Here is a 6,000-nt window from a genome sequence, read left to right as displayed (position 1 = left end):
ATGACCGGAAAAAAAAAAAAAAATCATACTTCCGGATTCAGGTAACAGTGGGCGTGTCCCTAAGAGCGATACTCACCTGCGATTCAAGGCCGCGCCCGCGCTGCCAAAGCCTCTGAGTGCGCGTGCGAACTAAACGTCATACATCAGGAAACCAGGTTTGATGAGTATTTCACTTCCTTTTTCATTTGAAGCGACAAATGGGCGAAGAAAAAACTGGTTTCTGTTGCCTCACAATGACTCATAGACTATTTTTAAACATAATAACAATAATAAAATCGTCATCATCAAGTGATAAAACATCTGTGTGGTTTCAGTTTGGTTTAACTAGAGATAAGGATAGAAGTAGCATTTATTCTCATGGCATGATCATAGAAATCCAAATATTATGTTATTTTTGTGTATGACAAAAATATGTAAGGGATCATCCAGGGGATGTGTGTGGTTTTGGAATTTAGTTTGACCATTATCATGCAGAGAGATTAATGTGGTAAGATAACGTTTATAAAAAAAAATAAAAAATAAAATAAAATTCTCAATATTTGCTGGGAGAGCTCTTAGGGAGAGCTTGTATGTTTTCCGTATTCACTACTCAGTGTGTGTGTGTGTGTGTGTGTGTGTGTGTGTGTGTGTGTGTGTTTGTGTGTGTCCACCTCAGTCAGCAGTGCACCTGCAACTACTTCATCATCAGGCGAGAAAAATTATAAAATAATTAAATAACCCTAGTAATTCAGCCACTTATCGGCCGATTGTTCCAGGTCTCAGTGCAGGAACGGTAGTGTCATTTGCTGGTGATGCTGTGGTAATGTTAATTTCTCTTTGTTCAAGATTCAGAACCTCTCTGTTCTGCCTTCTTCTACTGTTATTCTTTTGTTATTGCTCCACTCTCCCACCAGCGAACCGAGTTCGAGCCCCACCCTGGGCACTTCCCCGCGTCTGCGTATTCCAACGATAGCTTTTTCTTTGAGTTGAATCTTAGATCTTTCTTTTGACTCTGTCATTCCGAAATTTTACATCTATTAACTATTGTTTGTAGATGACATGTCCATATACACCAACCAGATATAACATTATGAAGGGAGAAGTGAATAACACAATCTCTTTATCAGGCACCTGTTAGTGGGTGTTATATATTAGGCAGCAAGTGAACATTTTGGCTTCAAATGTAATGTGTTAGAAACAGGAAAAATGGGCTATCCTAAGGATTTGAGCAAGTCTGACAAGAGGCAAATTGTGGTGGCCAGACGACGGAGTTAGCGCAGCTCCAAAACTGTGGTGTTACTGGTCTGCAGTGGTCAGTATATATCAAAAGTGGCCAAAGGAATAAACATTGGTGAACCGGCAACAGGGTCATGGGCAGCCAAGGCTCACTGATTCATGTTAGGAGCAAAGGCTGTAGCTCAAATTGCTGAAGAAGTTAATGCTATTATTGCTCGACAATTCAGGACTGTTTTGTCAGGACAGATTTTGCTAAAAGGATGAAAATGGCAGTGGTAAACACTCATTTTAAGAAGGAGGAGGATCATAGAGCGACATATAAGAGTGGAGGAAGGACACAGGTGGACTATGTTCTATGTAGGAGATGCAACCTGAAGGAGATTGAAGACTGTAAGGTGTTGGTGGGGGACAGTGTAGCTAGACAGCATCGGATGGTGATCTGTAGGATGGTTTTGGAGGTGAAGAAGAAGAGGAGGAGAGTGAGGACTGAAAGAAGAATAAGATGGTGAAACTGAAGGAGGAAAAGTGTAGTGTGAGGTTCAGGGAAGAGGTCAGACAGGAGCTCGGTGATGGTGAAGAGGTGCTGGATGATTGGGCAACTACTGCAGAAGTGATAAGGGAGACAGCTAGAAAGATACTTGGTGTGACATCTGAAAATAGAAAGGAAGACAAAGAGACGTGGTGGTGGAATGAGGAAGTGCAGGAGAGCATAAGCAGAAAGAGGTTGGCAAAACAGAAGCCAAGGGAAGTGAAGGTATGTGCTAGAGAGAAGGGGAATGAAAGTCAGTAGAAGTAAGACAGAGTACATGTGTGTAAATGAGAGGGAGGGCAGTGGAGTGGTGCGGTTGCAGGGAGAAGAGGTGGAAAAGGTGGAGAAGTTCAGGTACCTGGGGTCAACAGTGCAAAGTAATGGAGAGTGTGTTAGAGAAGTATAGAAAAAAGTGCAGGCAGGGTGGAGTGGGTGGAGAAGAGTGATAGCAGGAGTGATTTGTGATAGAAGGGTATCTGCAAGAGTGAAAGTGGACTGTGGTGAGACCTGCGATGTTGTATGGATTAGAGACAGGGGTGCCGTTAGGGGACTGGTGTTAAGTAAAAGACAGGAGGTGGAGCTGGAGGTAGCAGAGCTGAAGATGTTGAGGTTTTTGTTAGGAGTGATGAGGAGGACAGGATTAGAAATTAGGTTTTTAGAAGGATGTTTTGAAGACAAGATGAGGGAGGTGAGATTGAGATGGTTTGGACATGTGCAGAGGAGGGACATAGGGTATATCGGTAGGAGAATGCTGAGGATGGAGCCACCAGGAAGGAAGAAAAGAGATAGTCCAAGCAGGAGGTTTATGGATGTGGTGAGGGAAGACATGCAGGTAGTTGGTTTGAAAAAGACAGATGGAGAGGACAGGGGGGTATGGAGACGGATGATCCGCTGTGGCGACCCCTAATGGGAGCAGCCGAAAGAAGAAAAAGTCAGGAAAAGGTGCACCAACAAAATATTAGGCAGTTAATTATAATGTTATGCCTGATCAGTGTATAATGCCAGCATATATAATTTCTGTACTCAAGTAAAGCGATGCCACAGCATGATAGTACCACCCTCATGCTTAGAATGTGATCTGAGGTTCTTATGTTGGAATGCAGTGTTTGTGTTTTTTAGAGATCATATGTGGAGATGGGGAAAAACAGCAAGACAAAAGCCAATCCTCAGTGCAGAACACATGAATGCTTGCTCAAAATTTGAAAAATAACATTGCACTATGGAGAAGCTCCTATCTGGACAGAGTCATGAAACCAAGATTGGTGGAGTATTACGTTAATGGTTGCCTTTCTGCAAGTTTCTTTTATTTTTCATTCTTCTTTTATTATTCTTCATCTCTGAGGCTTCTCTCCCAAGATTTCTTGACCAGGTAGCAAGCTCTGAAAGTGTTTTGGTTATTCCAATTTTTTTTTTGTTTAAGAATTATTGAGGCTACTACACTCTTACAAACTCCTAACACAGAAGTGCAGAAATCTTAGTAAAAATCTTCCCCAGAACTGTGCCTCAGCTCAGATCAGTCTTTAAGATCTACAGGCAGTTCCATTGATCTCATGGCTTGGATTTTGCTTTGACATGCATTTTAAGATGTTAAATCCTAAATAGACAGTTGTGCCTTTCCAAATCAAGTCCAATCCTCTGTACAAGTGGACTTCAGCCAAAGTATATAAACCTCTTAAGGATCTTAAGGATGATCCTGAGAATGGAATGCACCTGAGGTAAACATGTGAATGTATTGCAAAGTGCTTGAATACTCATGTTAATCTGATATTTCAAGATTTTATTAATATCAAGATGTTTTCCAGCAGATCATTGCCCGAACCATCAAATCTCTGCCAACTTGTCTTCTTTTCATAGTGCATCCTGATGCCATCCTATCTCTAGTTAAATAATGCACAAGCACACAGCTGTCCACATTATCTCAAATAAAACATAATTCCTAAGTCAAAGCCACTTTCTTTTATTATTTCCATTGGTCCAGTTATGATGCTCATGAGCCCAAAGTACAGTATTTTCTGACAGTATTTCTATCAAATAAGTTTCAAATTGGCGATTTCTTATTGACTTGCATTGGAAATATCTGACTTCTATAACTTGTCTTGTACATCTGTATAAGTCAAATCAGTTGCAAACATTCAACCATACTTAGTCTGAACATCCTAAGAGAAAATCAATAAAAAAACAGATAAGGACACTGCTGAAGTCACAAACAAGTGCACTGAAGGTAGTCAGTCTAAGCCATTTTCAAGATTTGTCTGGTAAGCATCTACTCTTTTAATCAACATAAAAAGCCAAACACATTTTTGCTGTGCTGAATGAACAGAGTAATTAATCATTGGTAAAGTCCCAGTTCTTTTATCTGTTTAACATTGCTAGCAGTTTTTATCTCTTCACCTTGAAGACGTGTTCAGGCTTCGTGTACAAGATGGGAAAGAAAGTAAGTTATTTTTTTTGGAGAAGTCACTTGACAGGAAAACCATAGTTGCTCTGACCCCCTTAAAAGAAGTGTAATACAAAACCAAGCAATTGATCTATGCCTGAAAAAGCTTTTGGTTTCCCCTAACCTCATCGCAGTGTCTGATAAAATCATGACTTTTTAGCCTACAGCTCGCATTCTTCTTCTGGGGGGTAGACGTTTTTAGTGTGCACAAAGTGCATGAACAGCACAACGGACCCTACAACAGGCCTTATGCACAAAGCCTGGACTTGGGTAGAATGATTGTAGGAGAAGTTTGCTTTGATGGAACTTGTCAGAGTAGCATCTTACAAGACAAACCTACTCCCAAATGAACAGACATCATTTTCTCTCCATGCACAAAAAGCATCAACATCGCAGAACTGGATTAGTCACCTCTCCTCATATTTACCCAACCTGCCATATTCTCCCAAATGCCCAAAATCTAGTTAGAGTTATGCAAAGGGCTTGAAAGAGAATGCATTTTTAAAATCTCCTGAGGATAATAAAAGTGGCTTATCTGTGAAGGATGGAGTCTTCATTGACAATTGCCGAGGAGTGGTACCTCAATAGGGATAAACAATGGGTGGCACCACTTCCATTCTGCGCTCCAAGAAGTCAACTTTCAAATAATGGACAGCAAGGTATGCAGAGGCTGAGCTCATTATAGTGTACACTCTTGAGAAACCAAATATGACAATGTATTTCTTTGATTTCATGCAAAAGGTGAATAGAAATAAGAAAAACATGCTCTACCCCTTCAATTGTGGAAGAATGTTGGTATTTGCCAATCTTCAAAGTTTACCACCCCCACAAACCTGACAAAATAACGGTTGGGTTTTATTTAGACACTCAGTATGTGGGCATCTTCCATGATGTCTTACTGAGCGGACCTGATCTCAACATAAAACTTCTGGGTGTTGTGTTTCCATAAATAGAGGTTAGCAGTAATGGTAGACATAGAGCAAATGTTCTATTATTTTAAGGTTAAAAAGTAGCACTGCAACTACCTTTGTTTTCCTTTGCACAGGTACAGTTACTGCAGAGAGAAGAGATGCCAAAGAGTTTATGTTATGCAACGCCAACATCAATGATGGCATCACATCTGATCCAACTGAAAGAGTAGCTATTGACCACTTAAAGCAAACAGAGACAAGGCTGTCAAAGGCAAGCATACAAAAAAGGAGCCTCCAACAGGGCTTTGGTTATCAAAACTTTCTTATTCATTGAAAGAGCCAAAAATCTCAAAGACTTGGATTTCAGCAATATGCAGGACCCCTCCAGTGCAGCCTCTGCATAAAACAGACTGTTTTACATTTAAGGCTTCTCAAAGAAGGATCCTTTCTGTAATCAATAGTTTATATGAACCTCTTGGGTTTTACTGTCCAATCACCATACAATGCAAAGCTTTAGTGAGAAAGCTTTTGAAATTACAGCAGGATTGGTTCACCATTCTTCCATTGGACAAATAAGATCAATGGAAGGCATGATCTTCATCCCTAGCAGAGCTTAATCAAATGCAAATTTTATGACCCTGAGCACAGAGGGGGGTGCTGTGTTTTCTTAGTTACTTCTATTCTAGCTATTGTAGTTGTGTTCATATGAGTAAAAGACAGACATTCATGAAATTAAGGATTTTGGTCTTATTGTAGCACAGAGACATTGCTGGTTAAAGTGGTGAATAACCTGCTAATGTCCTCTGATCAGGGTTGTGTCTCCTGGCTTGTGTTACTTCATCTTAGTGCAGCTTTTATCGACATTGCTCATGATATTCTTCCTGCTAATTTAGATAACTTAGGAATTG

The sequence above is a fragment of the Silurus meridionalis genome, chromosome 13 (genome assembly GCF_014805685.1).
Source record: "Silurus meridionalis isolate SWU-2019-XX chromosome 13, ASM1480568v1, whole genome shotgun sequence".
Classification (NCBI taxonomy): domain Eukaryota; kingdom Metazoa; phylum Chordata; class Actinopteri; order Siluriformes; family Siluridae; genus Silurus; species Silurus meridionalis.
This window is presented reverse-complemented; position numbering follows the sequence as displayed.